Source organism: Oncorhynchus masou, chromosome 8, assembly GCF_036934945.1.
Source record: "Oncorhynchus masou masou isolate Uvic2021 chromosome 8, UVic_Omas_1.1, whole genome shotgun sequence".
NCBI classification, from domain to species: Eukaryota; Metazoa; Chordata; class Actinopteri; order Salmoniformes; family Salmonidae; genus Oncorhynchus; species Oncorhynchus masou.
The window spans coordinates 8,141,644-8,158,598 of NC_088219.1; the positions used below are offsets into that span (position 1 = coordinate 8,141,644).

Below are 16,955 nucleotides of genomic sequence, written 5' to 3' on the forward strand. Positions count from 1 at the left end.
TAAAAACATGAGTAACCACCACGCTGCATTTCGGTCCGACTTTCTTGCGACAAACGAAGAACGCCGTTACATGATGCTTTTTGTTCTATGTTGCTCTGTCTGTATGCTATGTCTTGCTTGTCCTATGTTGTTATTGTCTATATTGTAATTGTTTTTAATAACCTGCCCAGGGGCTGTGGTTGAAAATTAGCCGGGCTGGCTAAAACCTGCACTTCAAATGTGCACTGTCCCTGTAAAAATAAAATAAAACTTCTCTTTATCTAGTTTCGGTTTGACTCAGACCTAGCCTGCAAGCACACTCTCGCAACAGCCAGGGCTTAACCACAATGACTAATATAGATAGCTTGTGCAACGTATAGTGGCAGAGTTTTTAGACACATAGCAACAGCATCTTATTATTAAGGCCTGCATCAAAACATATGAATCTTAAGGTCCCCTTAATCAATAATGGGGAGGATTTTTGGGACCTACCCACTACATCACCCATAACCAGGTGCCAAACGAAATGCATGTAAGTTGGTACATGCAAATAGGATCCTGGATCGATTCTGTATTTACAGACCTCAATCGAAGATATGAGCTGCAATCAACAGTAAAATGTCTCTGTCCTGAACAAAATGTCGGCGCCTGTTTTTTGGGTTTCACTTTCACAGCACATAATAAGGTCTCAAACCCAGTTACCTGACTGTTGCACTCGTCTGGCAGGCATTTGATAGTAGTCATAGAGGTCGACTGTCATTTACAATAGGACTAGGCCTGTTAGGCTTTATAAAACTTATTATAGCCAATTATAGTGCTGTGGACTAGGCATGTGCCGCGGCATTTCTGCCCCAAAAAAAACATTTAGATTTTTAAAAGAGTTTACGTTCAAACGGCTCTCCTGTGAAGTAGTAACGCGACATATGCCTAGTTTCCTGAAACGGGACACATTTACAGTAACTGCAGTTCATTATGAGCCTACTCAGTCAATAAGCACCAGCCAGACAGAAGATCTAATTAACTTAGCTACAGAAAGTGATGTAGAAATCACACCATTCTGCAGAAGGTACCTATGGCCAGGCCGCTTCATCTTGTAGCAGGTCGGCTATTATATAATAAAACACTGAAATAAAGTAAACAAATACATGAAAATACATTAATTATTTAATGAACTCATTCTATAATGAATTTGTTTAAAACCTTGAATGTACCATTTCCTCCTGAGACTGGTATAAAAGTAATCTATTTGATCTCTGATGATCTTAGTGAGGAGGATACAGATGTTTAGTAAACTTGTTTTATTTACAGATGCTTCAAGGTCTCGTGAAAGTAGGGTTGGAATGATTTAATTACTTCAGTAGCTTAAATTCAATGAAGGATGTAAAATGTGAACTGAAAAATCCTCTTTGAAAATTAATGACAGTTGTCAATTCTTGAATTGTAATTACGGGTCCTTAGTCCATTATGGAAACGTAACATATATAGGGTAGCACTATAATTGGCTACAACATTCGTCTCATAAAGCCTAACATAGACCAAGTCAAATTGTAAATGACAGTCGACCTATGACTGCAATAAAATACCTGCGAGACGAGTGCGACAGGCAGGAAACTGGGTATGAGACCGCACCTTATTATTTTCTGTGTGAAAGTGACACTAAACAAACAGGCGCCGACTTTTGTTCAGGATAGAGACATTTTACTTTTGACTGCAGCTCATATCCTTGATTGATGTATGTAACCTGGTTATAGGAATATAGGCTAGCCTACTCTTGTCGTGGCATATCTTTTAGGTTAAAGCCATCTTTAGATCAACAGAGTGACAAGTATAGTCTATTCAGAACATGTTGCAGTTAATAATTGTTTACTGAAATGACCGAATAAGTTTCCGCTCATTATTTGGCAACTTGACTGTGACGAAGAAAACGGAGTAACAGTCGGGCCATTTCTTGAAGAGAGACGACGACTCACACTTATTGAACTATCGGACTTTACTTTATATACCCTGTAAGTAAAATTGTATCAATCTTAGTTTAAAGACGTAAACCTTTAGTTTATATGTCAAACTTTAGGTCTAATAGAATGCGCAGATTCTTCATCATTCAATTATTTTAGTCTACGGCGCCATCTGCCTTTGTAGAATAATCATTCGACTTCAAGCCAAATAGTTCTAATAAACACAATGGGCCACATTTGTGTTAACGCAAAATGGTACATTTTGCGAGAATTAATATAACAGTTATGTTAATAAAGACAAAGATTAGGCCCCATTACACTATAGTTAATGTCATGTTTAAACTTTGTTTTAATGCCTTGTAACAAACAGGTGCAAATACACCCTATTCTGACTTTCACAGAGACATTAGGTTGACACATTGTTGTCTATGATCAACAGGACTGGTGGTTAGTAGCCTACAACAATCAACAATGGACAGACCTGGATTCTCTACAGCCCCTCATCCTCCTGATGTCAGGATTGTGCTGCTGGGTAAAACTGGAGTGGGGAAGAGTGCAACAGGAAACACCATTCTGGGTCAAGACGTGTTTCACTCAGCTTTGAGCTTTTCCTCAGTTACCATGGAATGTCAAGAGAGAACTGTTCTCATTGGACAGAATAGAGTCAGTGTGGTTGACACTCCAGACTTCTTCTATGCAACACACACACAGGAGGGTTTGAGTTCAGAGATAGAGAGATGTATCTATCTCTCTAACCCTGGACCTCATGCATTTATCTTTGTTCTAACTCTTGATACTTTCACTGAGCAGGAGACAGATGTAGTCACTGTATTTGAGAAATGTTTTGGTGAAGTAGCTTCAAGATACACCATCATTGTCTTTACTCATGGAGACGAGCTGAACAACAGAACAATAGAGGAACTAGTAGAGAAAAATGTTAAGATGTCTGAGCTCATTGAAGAGCGTGGTTGGAGATATCATGTCCTTAACAACAAAGACAGAGCCAATAGAAACCAGGTGACTGAGCTGCTGGAAAAGATAATCATCATGATGAATGTGAACGAAAGTAGCTGTTACACACATGGCATGTTGCAGGAGGCAGAAAGAAAGAGAAGAGAAGAGATTGAGTTGATGAAAGAGGAGAGTCTCAGAGAGGAAGAGAGGAAAATAGAAGAACACCAGAGATGGTTAGAGAAGGTGAGAAGAGAGACAGGGGATAGAGTACGGAGAGAGACAGAGGAGAGAGTATAGAGAGAGATGAAGGATAGAGGAGGGAGAGAGATTGAGGATAGAGTAGGGAGAGAGACAGAGGAGAGAGTACAGAGAGAGATGAAGGATATAGGAGGGAGAGAGATGGAGGATAGAGTACGGAGAGAGACAGAGGAGAGAGTACAGAGAGAGATGAAGGATAGAGGGAGAGAGATGGAGGATAGAGTAGGGAGAGAGACAGAGGAGAGAGTACAGAGAGAGATGGAGGAGAGAGTACGGAGAGCGACAGAGTAGAGAGTACAGAGAGAGATGAAGGATAGAGTAGGGAGAGAGATGGAGGATAGAGTAGGGAGAGAGACAGAGAGAGAGTACGGAGAGAGTCAGAGGAGAGATGAAGGATAGAGGAGGGAGAGAGACAGAGGAGAGAGTACGGAGAGAGACAGAGGAGAGAGTAAAAACTACACATTGAACTGAAGTCTGTGCCCAATGGGGTGGTTGTAACCTACAATCTGAAAACAGTTATAGATAAATAATCAATGCTGTTAACTAAACATGTTCCAAGCAGTTTGTAGTTCTGCTAGACTACCTTTTATCAAATGTTTTTAAAATAAATGATTAATTCCAGCTTGCACATAATAGCCAGTTGGTGCCTTGTCATGTCATTGTTTTGTGACTTGTTTTGCATCTTAGAGAAGAATGTCATTATTTCAATTGTATTTGTATTAGATTCCTGTCTCACACGTCACACTGCTCGGCTAATTCCTTGAAGATGGGGCACCCATCCCCACCTATCAAGCTACATCCAAACCATTGCAGGTGGTGTTACTTGGTAAAACAGGAGCAGGGAAGAGTGCAACAGGAAACACCATCCTGGACCGCAAAGATTTTGTCTCAAAGAAGAGTTCCAAATCAGTGACTGTTAATATTGAGAAACAAAATGTCACCATTGAAGGAATAGATCTTGTCGTGTATGACACTCCAGGATTCTGTAACCCCGATCAATCTGAAGAGAAAATTCAGGAGAAATTCCTGGAAGTCCTCAAGTTAACCTCATCTGGTCCCCGTGTGTTTCTCCTGGTGGTGAAGATAGACAGATTAACAGAAGAAGAGAAGAGGGTCATCGGTAAAGTAGAAGGTCTTCTAGGAGAGAGTCTTTTGAAGCAAACCTGGATCCTGTTCACCAGAGGAGATGAGTTAGAAGACCAGACTATAGAAGAATTCATTGAGGAGTCAGATGACCTCACAGAAGTGATGAGAAAATACAGTGGAAGATACCATGTGTTCAACAACAAGAGGGGTGATCCTGAGCAGGTCAAATCACTTCTGAAAAAGACATCCATCTATCTCAGTAAGTTTAACTAACTGTTTATATAAAGGATTTGTCAGGATTTGGCCAGGGTTGTTCCGGGTTTTGGTCACTAGATGCCCCCATTGTGCTTTTTGACCTCATATTTTTCCCTTGTTCCCCATTATTATTTGCACCTGTGCCTCGTTTCCCCTGATTGAATTTAAACCCTTAGTTTCCCTCAGTTCTGTGCTCTGTGTTTGTATGTTAGCACCCAGCCCTAGTGTTCTGTGTATTCTTGTCGTTTCCGGTGGATGCTCTTGTGGAATTCTGTTTTTGTTTTTGAGTATCTCTTGAGGCTTTTGTGCTATTCCTACCACCTTTTGGATTTGCCATTTTTTGTATTGAAGGACTTCTCCTTTTTTACTTTATTAAATACACCGTCTTAAGTACTGCTGTGCCTGCCTCATCTTCTGGGTTCTGCTGACTATTCGTGGCTCAGTTGGTTAAGTGACTGTTTCTCACTCCGGAGACCCAGGTTCGTAACCGGGTCCTGACAGAAACACAGAGCCAAAAATGAACCCAGAGGCAGCCAGTTCCCAGGACCTTTTTGCCATGCTGTCCCACCACCAGGAGACTGTCCAACGCCACGAAGCCGCCCTGGTTCAGCAAGAGGCCTTAATGGCTAGACATTCTCATCTTCTGTCGGAGATGCTGACTTCCATTAAGCAAATATCTGATCGTCTTACCCCGGCAACAGTTCCCGTCCCAGTACCTCAGATTCACGTACCCATGGCAGTTAACCCCCTGGCTGAACCTCGTCTTCCACCTCCCCAACGGTTCTCAGGTGATCCAAGTGCTTGTAAAGGGTTTCTCACCCAATGTTCTCTCTCCTTTGAGCTACAACCCTCGTCGTTTCCCACCGACCGGTCTAAGATCGCTTATATCATCACCCTGCTGTCGGAAAAAGCCCTGGCCTGGGCTACTGCTGTGTGGGATGCCCATAGTTCCTGCTGTGCCAGCTACTCTGCCTTTGCTGAGGAATTCAAACAAGTGTTTCAAGGCCCAAGCAGTGGTTCTGACTCAGCCAAACAGCTCCTGACTCTCCACCAAGGTTGGCGCAGCGTGACGGACTATGCCATCCAGTTCCGCACGGTGGCAGCAGCAAGTGGCTGGAACAACGAGCGCTCACGGTGTGCTTTCTGAAAGGCCTTTCCGACACTATCCAAGATGAACTGGCCACTCGGGAACCACCGGACAATCTCGAGTCCCTGATCAAGTTGGCCTCACGCATTGACCAGCGTCTGAGAGAGAGAGAACTCAACCATAGACCTCTAGCCCCTATCAGTCCCAGCTCCGAGTCCCCACCTTTATCCTCGCTGGCTCCATCGGAACCCATGCAGATTGGACGCATCTCCCAGGCTGAGAGAGACCGCCGGATGAGGGAGCGACGCTGTCTATATTGCGGCAAACCGGGCCATTTCCGTTCCACGTGTCCCGGGCTCCAGGGAAACGCTCTGTCCCGTACAGACCGGGGGGAACTGTAACGGGAAACATAACCTCCCATCCGTCCAACTCCCGTCTGCTCATTCCAGTCACCCTCTCCTGGGACAACCACAAGCTTCACCTTCAAGCCTTGGTAGACTCTGGAGCCGCAGGTAACTTCATGGATGGTGTCTGGGCGAAGGAGAATGGCGTTCCCTCTGAACCTCTAAGTGAACCCATGAGGGTCACTACATTGGATGGAAGCCCTTTGGGATCTGGACTTGTCACTCATGTCACTACCTCCTTGCGACTTTCAGTTTCACAACACCAGGAATTGATGAACTTTCATTTGATCTCCTGTTCGAGTTCCCTCTCGTCCTTGGATACCCCTGGCTTCACAGCCATAACCCTCACATCGACTGGTCTGTGGGCACTATCAAGCAGTGGGGTCCTACGTGCCAAGCTACTTGTATTTTCAAGAATTCCCCGAGTTCTACTCCGAGTCTTTAGAATCCATCGACCTGACCCGAGTTCCCGAGTGTTACCATGACCTCAAACTGGTGTTTAGCAAACAGAGGGCCACCATGCTACCACCCCATAGACCTTACGATTGCCCCATCGACCTGTTTCCGGGCACTTGCCCCCCAGGGGTCGGATCTTTTCCCTATCTCCACCCGAACGAGCTGCTATGGATACCTACATCAGGACGCTCTGGAAGCAGGCCTCATGCGTCCATCCACCTCCCCGGCGGGAGCAGGGTTTTTCTTTGTGGCCAAGAAAGACGGTGGATTACGTCCTTGCATCGACTACCGGGGACTCAATGCCATAACCGTCCGTAACCGTTACCCGCTACCCCTTATGGCCACAGCCTTCGAGCTGCTCCAGGAAGCAGTTGTTTTCACTAAGCTTGACCTGCGGAACGCATACCATCTTGTGCGGATCAGACCTGGTGACGAGTGGAAGACCGCTTTCAACACGCCTACTGGTCACTATGAATACTTGGTGATGCCCTTCGGCCTGACCAACGCCCCAGCGGTGTTCCAAGCGCTCATAAACGATGTGCTTAGGGATATGCTTAACATATTTGTGTTCGTTTACTTGGATGACATCCTCATCTTTTCGAGCTCCCTTCAAGAACACACTAAGCATGTCAGACAAGTACTCAAACGCCTCCTGGACAGCCATCTGTACGTTAAGCCGGAAAAATGTGAATTCCATTCATCCCGAGTACAATTCCTGGGATTTGTAGTGGAACCGGTCGAGTCCAAATGGACCCCAGGAAGGTAGGGCGGTAGCGGATTGGCCCACCCCCAAATCCGTTAAGGAAGTTCAGCGTTTCCTGGGCTTCACAAACTTTTACCGCAAGTTCATCAAGAACTTCAGCTTGGTGGCAGCCCCTCTCTCAGCTTTAACCAAGGGTGGCAATGCAAGGTTTTTGTGGGGAAGAGAAGCTGAGACGGCCTTCCAGGACTCAAGCAGCGCGTTCTCTCTGCTCCCATCCTGATACTACCGACTACGGATGAACCATTTGTGGTGGAGGTAGACGCATCAGAGGTTGGTGTTGGAGCTGTCCTGTCTCAGAGGGTGAAGACAAGAAGCTTCATCCGTGCGCTTTCTTCTCACACCGGCTTACCCCGACTGAGAGGAACTACGATGTGGGGGATCGTGAACTCCTAGCGGTTAAGATGGCATTGAAGGAATGGAGACACTGGCTCGAGGGGGCTTCTCACCCGTTTCAAGTGCTTACGGACCACAAAAATCTGGAGTATATCCAGCAGGCGAAGCGGTTGAACTCTAGACAAGCTAGATGGTCTCTTTTCTTCAATCGATTCCAGTTTATCCTCACCTATCGGCCCGGGTCGAAGAATCTCAAACCGGATGCCCTGTCCCGAGTCTACGCTCCTGCCATTCGAGATGACACGGACATGCCTGTCCTTCCTGCTGCTAAGATTGTGGCTCCGATCTATTGGCAAGTTGAGGATACCGTGAGACGTGCTCAAGCTAGCGAACCGGACCCGAAAGGAGGTCCTGCCAATCGGTTGTTTGTTCCCAAGGCAGTGAGGACTCAGGTCCTTCTGTGGGGGCACTCCTCTCGCCTCACCTGTCATCCGGGCATAGGTCGCACCTTGGAGTTCATCCAGCGTAAGTTCTGGTGGCCTACCATAAGAGAAGACGTTGCCACTTTCGTCAATGCCTGTCCCGTGTGCTGCCAGGGCAAATCTTCTCACCTCCGCCCTCAAGGACTCCTTCACCCTTTACCTGTTCCCCACAGACCCTGGTCCCATATCTCATTGGACTTTATTACTGGACTTCCTCCATCCCATGGCAATACTACTATCCTAGTCATAATCGACAGGTTTTCAAAAGGCGGCCAGGTTCGTCCCTCTGACTAAGTTACCTTCTGCCAAGGAAACGGCTGAGTTGGTAATTAATCATGTGTTCCGAGTCTTCGGCATTCCTCAAGATATGGTTTCTGACAGAGGTCCCCAGTTCGCCTCAAGGTTTTGGAATGCCTTCTGCCAACTCATGGGGGCTTCTGCCAGTCTATCTTCAGGGTACCATCCGAGTCCAACGGCCAAACAGAGGATGAATCAAGAGCTGGAAACCACCCTCCGATGTATGACTCGTGACAACCCCGTCCACATGGTCATCCTTTATTGTTTGGGCCGAATACGCGCACAACACCTTGCGCTCCTCCTCCACTGGTATGTCCCCGCACGAGTGTCAGTTTGGCTATGCTCCTCCATTGTTCCCGGACCAGGAGGCAGAAGTCAGAGTGCCTTCAGCCTTGAAGTTCGTCAGACGCTGTCGGCTTATGTGGAGGAAGACCCGTCCTAATCTTATGCGTTCCTCACAGAGGTACCAACAACAAGCCAACAGACGTCGCCGTCCCGGGCCTACCCTGCGCCCCGGCCAGAGAGTCTGGCTCTCCACAAGAGACTTACCTCTACGGGTGGAGTCTCGCAAGCTGTCCCAAAAATACATTGGTCCCTTCAAGGTTGCTAGGAGAGTTAACCCAGTTTCTTATCGCCTACACTTACCCAGATCCCTTAAGATTAATCCCACATTTCACATTTCATTGTTAAAACCTGTTGTTTTTTCTCCCCTTGTCCCGGCAGACAGACCTCCCCCTCCGCCTCGTGTCATTGGAGGCCAGCCGGCTTATACCGTCCATCGGATACTGGATTCCCGCCGGGTGCAGCGGTCCTGGCAGTATCTGGTGGACTGGGAAGGCTACGGTCCCGAGGAGCGCTCCTGGGTTCCTGCCAAAGACATCCTGGACCCTGACCTCATTCGTCAGTTCAGGGCCCTCCCACCCTGAGAGAGCTGGTAGGAACATCAGGAGCCGTTCCTAGGGGGGATTCTGTCAGGATTTGGCCAGGGTTGTTCCGGGTTTTGGTCACTAGATGCCCCCATTGTGCTTTTTGACCTCATGTTTTTTCCTTGTTCCCCATTATTATTTGCACCTGTGCCTCGTTGACCCTGATTGTATTTAAACCCTTAGTTTCCCTCAGTTCTGTGCTCTGTGTTTGTATGTTAGCACCCAGCCCTAGTGTTCTGTGTATTCTTGTCGTTTCCGGTGGATGCTCTTGTGGAATTCTGTTTTTGTTTTTGAGTATCTCTTGAGGCTTTTTGTGCTATTCCTACCACCTTTTGGATTTGCCATTTTTTGTATTGAAGGACTTCTCCTTTTTACTTTATTAAATACACCGTCTTAAGTACTGCTGTGTCTGCCTCATCTTCTGGGTTCTGCTGACTATTCGTGGCTCAGTTGGTTAAGTGACTGTTTCTCACTCCGGAGACCCAGGTTCGTAACCGGGTCCTGACAGGATTAGCCAGAAATGTTATGTTGACTAACTGTAAATGTTTCCATGATTGAAATACTGTGTTTTAAAGTGTATAATACTGATGATAGAACACTAGATATTCTAGATGAGAGCTCAGTAGGTCATGTCATTGATAACGTTATGAACACAATCTTTTCATATGTCTCCTGTAGCTGAGGTGATTATAGGTCGTCCTGCCTGAGAATTGTAAGACCAGTTATTTTGTTTTCATGACAATGACTAAGACAATACCTCAAGATTGATTAAATATTTACTAATAAAATGTTATTTTGTGTTAAAATAGTAATATTGAAATACAGTACACATTTAGTGATGACAGGATGCATTTGAATCATAACACAGTAGAACTTCATACAGTTATTTTCTATGGCGTGAAAAAGGGGTCCTCGTTAAGTTTAACAGTTATCCGAGTTGAACTCAGAATTCACCAAAGTTAGCTAGCTAACTCCTCTATCCCTTAGTAGTATAACCCTCTGGTCTCTTATTCTGGGATAACAATAATGTAAATGCATTATCCCCCCATTGTAACTTTAATAAGTTGTCTTGGCGACAGATCCCTTTACAAATTCACCTGAACTCCACATTCACCATAAAGATTTAAACACCAGATATAAAGCATTATTATTCAGTGCACCAATAACTGCCTGTACAGGGGATGAGATGGTAGTCATTTTACTGTATCAGTTTATCAAATGTGATGTATTTCTCTATACACAGATTCAACACTTTCAAGGAGCTCCTCCATCAGGAATCTCCCAGAGAGAAGGATTGTTCTGCTTGGAAAAACCGGTGTTGGGAAGAGTGCATCAGGAAACACCATCCTGGGACGAGTTTCCATTCTGAACTGAACTGGTCCTCTGTAACACGTAAAACAGAAATGAAGCAGGCAGCAGTAGATGGGAGGGACGTCAGTGTGGTTGACACTCCAGGACTGTTTGACCCAAAGCACTCCATCATCCTCTTCACCCATGGAGATGCTTTAGAGGGTAAAGGTATAGAGAAGCTGATTGGTGGGAACAGTGAACTCAGTAGAGTGGTAGAGCAGTGTGGGGGGAGGTACCATGTCCTCAACAATAAAGCCAGAGGAAACAGAGCTCAGGTCACAAAGCTGATGGAGAAGATAGACAGAATAGTGGAGGACAATGGAGGAACCTGCTACACCAATGATATGTTTGAGTATGCAGCCAGGATTAAGAAAGAGGATGAGGAGAGGATCCAGAGGGAGGAGAGGACCCAGAGGGTGGAGGAGAGGACCCAGAGGGAGATAAGGGAGAGGTTCAATATGGAGAGGCGGGAGATAGAGGAGAGGATCCAGAGGGAGATAAGGGAGAGTTTAAATATGGAGATGAGGGAGATAGAGGAGATGATGGAGAGGATCCAAAGGGAGGAGGAGAGGACCCAGAGGGGGATAGAGGAGAGGACCCAGAGGGTGATAGAGGAGATAAGGGAGAGGACCGAGAGGGAGATAAGGGAGATAAGTGAGAGGTTCAATATGGAGAGGAGGGAGATGAGGGAGATAGAGGAGAGGATCCAGAGGGAGATAAGGGAGAGTTTCAATATGGAGATGAGGGAGATAGAGGAGAGTTTCAATATGGAGATGAGGGAGATAGAGGAGAGGATAGAGATGATGGAGAGGATCCAAAGGGAGGAGGAGAGGACCCAGAGGTGGGTAGAGGAGAGGATCCAGAGGGGGATAGAGGAGAGGACCCAGAGAGGGATAGAGGAGATAAGGGAGAGGACCAAGAGGGAGATAAGGGAGATAAGGGAGAGGTTCAATATGGCGAGGAGGGAGATGAGAGAGAGAATGGAGATGATGGAGAGGATGGAGATGAGGGAGAGAATGGAGATGATGGAGAGGATGGAGAGGATGGAGATGAGGGAGAGAATGGAGATGATGGAGAGGATGGAGAGGATGGAGATGAGGGAGAGAATGGAGATGATGGAGAGGATGGAGATGAGGGAGAGAATGGAGATGATGGAGAGGATGGAGAGGATGGAGATGAGGGAGAGAATGGAGATGATGGAGATAATGGAGAGGATCCAGAGGGAGAGGATCCAGAGGGAGAGGATCCAGAGGGAGAGGATCCAAAGGGAGAGGATCCAGAGGGAGAGGATCCAGAGGGAGAGGGAGAGGTGTAAAATCATGTAATCAGACTTTTTTTTGTAGTGCTTGAGTCTGCGTTCATCACAAACGTTTCCATTGAATACATAACCTGTGATGGAGAAGGCTACTCTGACTGTATTTAATGAACCTCCTTTAAGTACAGTTGAATGGATCAGAATGAAATGTGTCCTTAACTGTCTTGTCATGTCGACCACTTAAACGATGTCGATCAGTACAGAGTACAAGGGCAGCACAGTGATAACGTATGTGTCCTGTAGTGTGTTGCATGCTAGCAGTCAAAATAACGGGCATCACTAAAATGTTTTGTCAAATGCATAGAGGTATGTGAAATAGATAGTGACTGGACATTGTGAATGTTTCATGTAACAACATGACCATTTTTAGGATGTTCATACAGTTTAAACATCTCTAGATCTTAACCGTACGGATCCAACAGTCCCAGGTTACACCTTATGTCAACTCAGCACCAGACTACAGCCATTCCTTCAACTCAACACTCATGGTTTTGTTTCATGTATAATTCCTAGGACCCTAGTCAGCCTGGTCCTGAACTGTTGTCACCACTATGGTCCGTTAGACGATACTGTAGTATTAAACACAGATCTCCAGACTCAGACAGTGTGGCTACTGAGGAGCTGACTGACTGGTTACTACATACAGTATACAATGTGGATACTCAGTAACTGACTGGTGATTACTACATACAGCCTGTTTCACTGTAGACATATCATGTTTATCATTTCATTGCTGCTTGTTGTATATATGAACATTGTATATTTGTTTCTTGATCTTTGTGTTTTTATTGTGAGAGCTCAAGTAAGATTTCCAATCTATTCCTTTACACATGGCAAATAAACTTTGTAAAACTTTGTAAAAACTTGATGCATGGCCTAGAATTAGACACAGGGAGGGAGAATTAGACAGGGGGAGGGAGAATTAGACACAGGGAAAGAGAATTAGACACAGAGGGAGAATTGGACACAGAGGGAGAATTAGACACAGGGAAAGAGAATTAGACAGGGAGGAATAATTAGACAGGGAGGGAGAATTAGACAGGGAGGAAGAATTAGACAGGGGAGGGAGAATTAGACGGGGAGGAAGAATTAGACAGGGAGGGAGAATTAGACAGAGAAGGAGCATTAGATACAGGAAAAGAGAATTAGACAGGGAAGGAGAATTAGACAGGGAGGGAGAATTAGACAGGGGGAGGGAGAATTAGATACGGGGAGGGAGAATTAGACACAGGGAGGGAGAATTAGATACGGGGAGGGACCTACAATAACAGATGCATCACAACATTCAACAGTGGGTGGGGACTGACTTTTCAAAAGTCTTAACGTGGATCTTCTGAAAGAGGTGTTTTTATTGTATTACTGAAATGGATGAGTTTGGTCTAATTCTGATCTTTTATTCACTATTTGGTATTTTGTCCAAATCAGATCTGCTCTGAATTTAATCTGATGTGAAAAGATCTAATGTCACCAATTAGTGGAAAAAAGATCCGAATTTGTGTCTAAATGCAGTATAGTGGTTCATTGGATGAAAATAATTCATACACACTAAAGGTCTTCATGGTTCCACCCGAATACCCGGCCGAGACCCGATCCGGGACCCGAGTGTCCTGTTTGATTGGTATTGGGTCTATGTAACCAACTGATAGACCTGAGTGGACCCGAATGAACCCAACCACAGCTCTACATAGCCTATAGCACATGTATTTTATGCTAATAAGGTGAATGTATTGACTTATAGAAGGCCTAGCCAACATATAAAGACCTACTAGTTAACTAGAAGAGCAACTTGGCTGATTAACATGACTTATTTTGTCTTTGGGTCCATTCGGGTCCTGGTCCCCCTTTAAACGGGGTGGCAGGGTAGCCTAGTGGTTAGAGCGTTGGACTAGTAACCGAAAGGTTCGCAGTTCAAATCCCTGAGCTGACAAGGTACAAATCTGTCGTTCTGCCCCTGAACAGGTAGTTAACCCACTGTTCCTAGGCTGTCATTGAAAATAAGAATTTGTTCTTAACTGACTTGCCTAGTAAAATACAGGTAAAATAAAAAAAACAATACATCAAGTAAGATTGGTGACCTCAGGTCCTCATCCCCCTTTAAACAATATATCAGGTATGATTGGTGACCTTGGGTCCACGTCTAACTTTCAGGGCCAATAAGACATCTTCCGATCCACAATTTTTATGCAGGTAAAGTCATACGGTATAAAAATAAATTAATGACAGTAGTGATGTTAACAGGTTGTTTCAGGTACACATTTATTAACTAATTATAAATACTGGTGGGATCTTTTTGTGTAAAATGTATTATGAAAACGCCATTGTCAGCAAATATTGATATAACCATCATATCAAAATAAATCTGGGAGTCGCGCGATGATGATGATGATGATGATGATGATGATGATGATGATGATGGTGTGTGGTCCTCCCATTATGACTCAGGAAACCATGTAGTTTATTAGGCTACAGATTAAATCAATTATGATCATCCCTACGGTGAAGCATGGTGGTGGCAGCATCATGCAGTGGGGATGTTTTTCAGCAGCAAGGACTGTGAGACTAGTCAGGATCGAGGGAAAGATGAATGGAGCAAAGTACAGATAGATCCTTGATGAAAACCTGCTCCAGAGCGCTCAGGACCTCAGATTGGGGCAAATGTCCACTTTCCAACAGGACAACGACACTAAGCACACAGCCAATACAACGCAGGAGTGGCTTCGGGACAAGTCTCCGAATGACCTTGAGTTGCCCAGCCAGAGCCCTGACTTGAACCTGATGTAACATCTCTGGAGAGACCTGAAAATAGCTGTGCAGCGACGCTCCCCATCCAACCTGACAGAGTTTGAGAGGATCTGCAGAGAAGAATGGGAGAAACTCCCCAAATACAGGTGTGCCAAGCTTGTAGTGTCCATACCCAAGAAGACTCAAGGCTGTAATCGCTGCCAAAGGTGCTTCAACAAAATACTGAGGAAACGGTAAGAATAATTATGTAAATGTCATATTTCAGTTTATTTTATTTTATACATTTGTAAACATTTCTAAAAAACAGTTTTTGCTTTGTCATTATGAGGTATTGTGTATAAATGGATGACGGGAAAAAAACAATTGAATCAACTTTAGAATAAGGCTGTAACGTAACAAAATGTGGAAAAAGTCAAGGGGTCTGATTACTTTCCGAATGCACTGCATTCAGGAACAAATAACCCCTGTATTAGTGTTTTATATTTCATAAATGTTTTACAAATGTTAGAATTGTTCTTCCACTTTCACATTACAGACTATTTTGTGTAGATCGTTGACAGAAAAATTACAATTAAATCCATTTTAATAACACCTTGAAACACAGCAAAATGTGGAAAACGTCAAGGGGTGCGAATATTTTCGGAGGGACTGTATTCAGGAACAATGTGGTGTTAACCAAATCAGGGACAAGCCCTTTTAGGATCTACAAGGAAAATGGACATGATATTTGGTTTCAACCTAATCTTAGAACCAACACTCTCATCAAAGAGAATTACATCCCGCATGAATCTAACAAAAAGCCAAAGGTCAGATCTGGCACCCTCCCTCTGGCTATAGAGATGCATAGATTTAACAGAGTGTCTAAAGAGAAGATCATTTTACTACTGTGTGATCTTGATGAAATCAAAACAACATTTATTTTGTGTTTTATTTTTGTGTTTTATTGACAATCTAACTTGAAGTATACTGCTTACAGGACGAGTAGAGGCTTGAATTATGTTTCAGACAGGGCATGTTTGAGATTGCTCAGTTTGTTCACAATGATTGGAGGACAGGGAGAAATGTACGGGTTGTGTGGCTGGATGGTAGCTGGTTGTGTGGCTGGATGGTAGCTGGTTGTGTAGGGTGGCTGGATGGTAGCTGGTTGTGTGGCTGGATGGTAGCTGGTTGTGTAGTGTGGCTGGATGGTAGCTGGTTGTGTGGCTGGATAGTAGCTGGTTGTGTGGCTGGATTGTAGCTGGTTGTGTAGGGTGGCTGGATGGTAGCTGGTAGTGTAGGGTGGCTGGATGGTAGCTGGTTGTGTAGGGTGGCTGGATGGTACCTGGTTGTGTAGGGTGGCTGGATGGTAGCTGGTTGTGTTGCTGGATGGTAGCTGGTTCTGTGGCTGGAAGGTAGCCGGTTGTGTAGTTTGGCTGGATGGTAGCTGGTTGTGTAGGGTGGCTGGATGGTAGCTGGATGTGTAGTGTGGCTGGATGGTAGCTGGTTGTGTGGCTGGATGGTAGCTGGTTGTGTAATGTGGCTGGATGGTAGCTGGTTGTGTAGGGTGGCTGGATGGTAGCTGGTTGTGTAGGGTGGCTGAATGGTAGCTGGTTGTGTAGGGTGGCTGGATGGTAGCTGGTTGTGTAGGGTGGCTGGATGGTAGCTGGTTGTGTAGGGTGGCTGAATGGTAGCTGGTTGTGTAGGGTGGCTGGATGGTAGCTGGTTGTGTAGTGTGGCTGGATGGTAACTGGTTGTGTAGGGTGGCTTGATGGTAGCTGGTTGTGTGGCTGGATGGTAGCTGGTTGTGTGGCTGAATGGTAGCTGGTTGTGTGGCTGGATGGGAGCTTGTTGTGTGGCTGGATGGGAGCTTGTTGTGTGGCTGGATGGTAGCTGGTTGTGTAGTGTGGCTGCATGGTAGCTGGTTGTGTAGTGTCACGGCCCCTCCTCTGCATTGCAGGGGCAGATCCTCCTGCAGCCAGAGGAGGGTTGTTAGTGATTGAAGTCACCTGGGCACTGGGTATTTAAATGGCTTCACCAATCTCTCTCTCTCTCTCTCTGCTCCTCCAGGTATGATCCTGTTTTCTTTGTTCCTTTGTAGTTTTATGTAGTTTTCACTCAGTCATATTCACACACACACAGATTCACGCATCCCTGCACTTTACATACACTCTACATTATGATACTTTCACACCTCATTCCTTTTCCTTTGTTTAAAGTTCATCGTTTTTGGTTTATAATGAAGAACCTTTTTGATTGGCCTATACCTGTTCGTGTTGCCTCATTTTTGCCACAGGCTATGAGTAGGCCTGTGACAGTAGTGTGGCTGGATGGTAG

The 16,955-nt window shown here is 45.2% G+C and overlaps 1 long non-coding RNA gene and 1 pseudogene across 1 annotated transcript; both read left to right on the forward strand.

Moving 5' to 3' along the window:
* Nucleotides 1–1,485: 1,485 nt before the first annotated feature.
* On the forward strand, nucleotides 1,486–3,800 carry LOC135544038 (uncharacterized). Its single transcript, XR_010456286.1, has 2 exons — nucleotides 1,486–1,594; nucleotides 2,374–3,800. It is a non-coding gene; the product is annotated as an uncharacterized LOC135544038 (long non-coding RNA).
* LOC135543721 (GTPase IMAP family member 4-like) lies at nucleotides 3,800–16,614 on the forward strand (annotated as a pseudogene).
* Nucleotides 16,615–16,955: the final 341 nt, after the last annotated feature.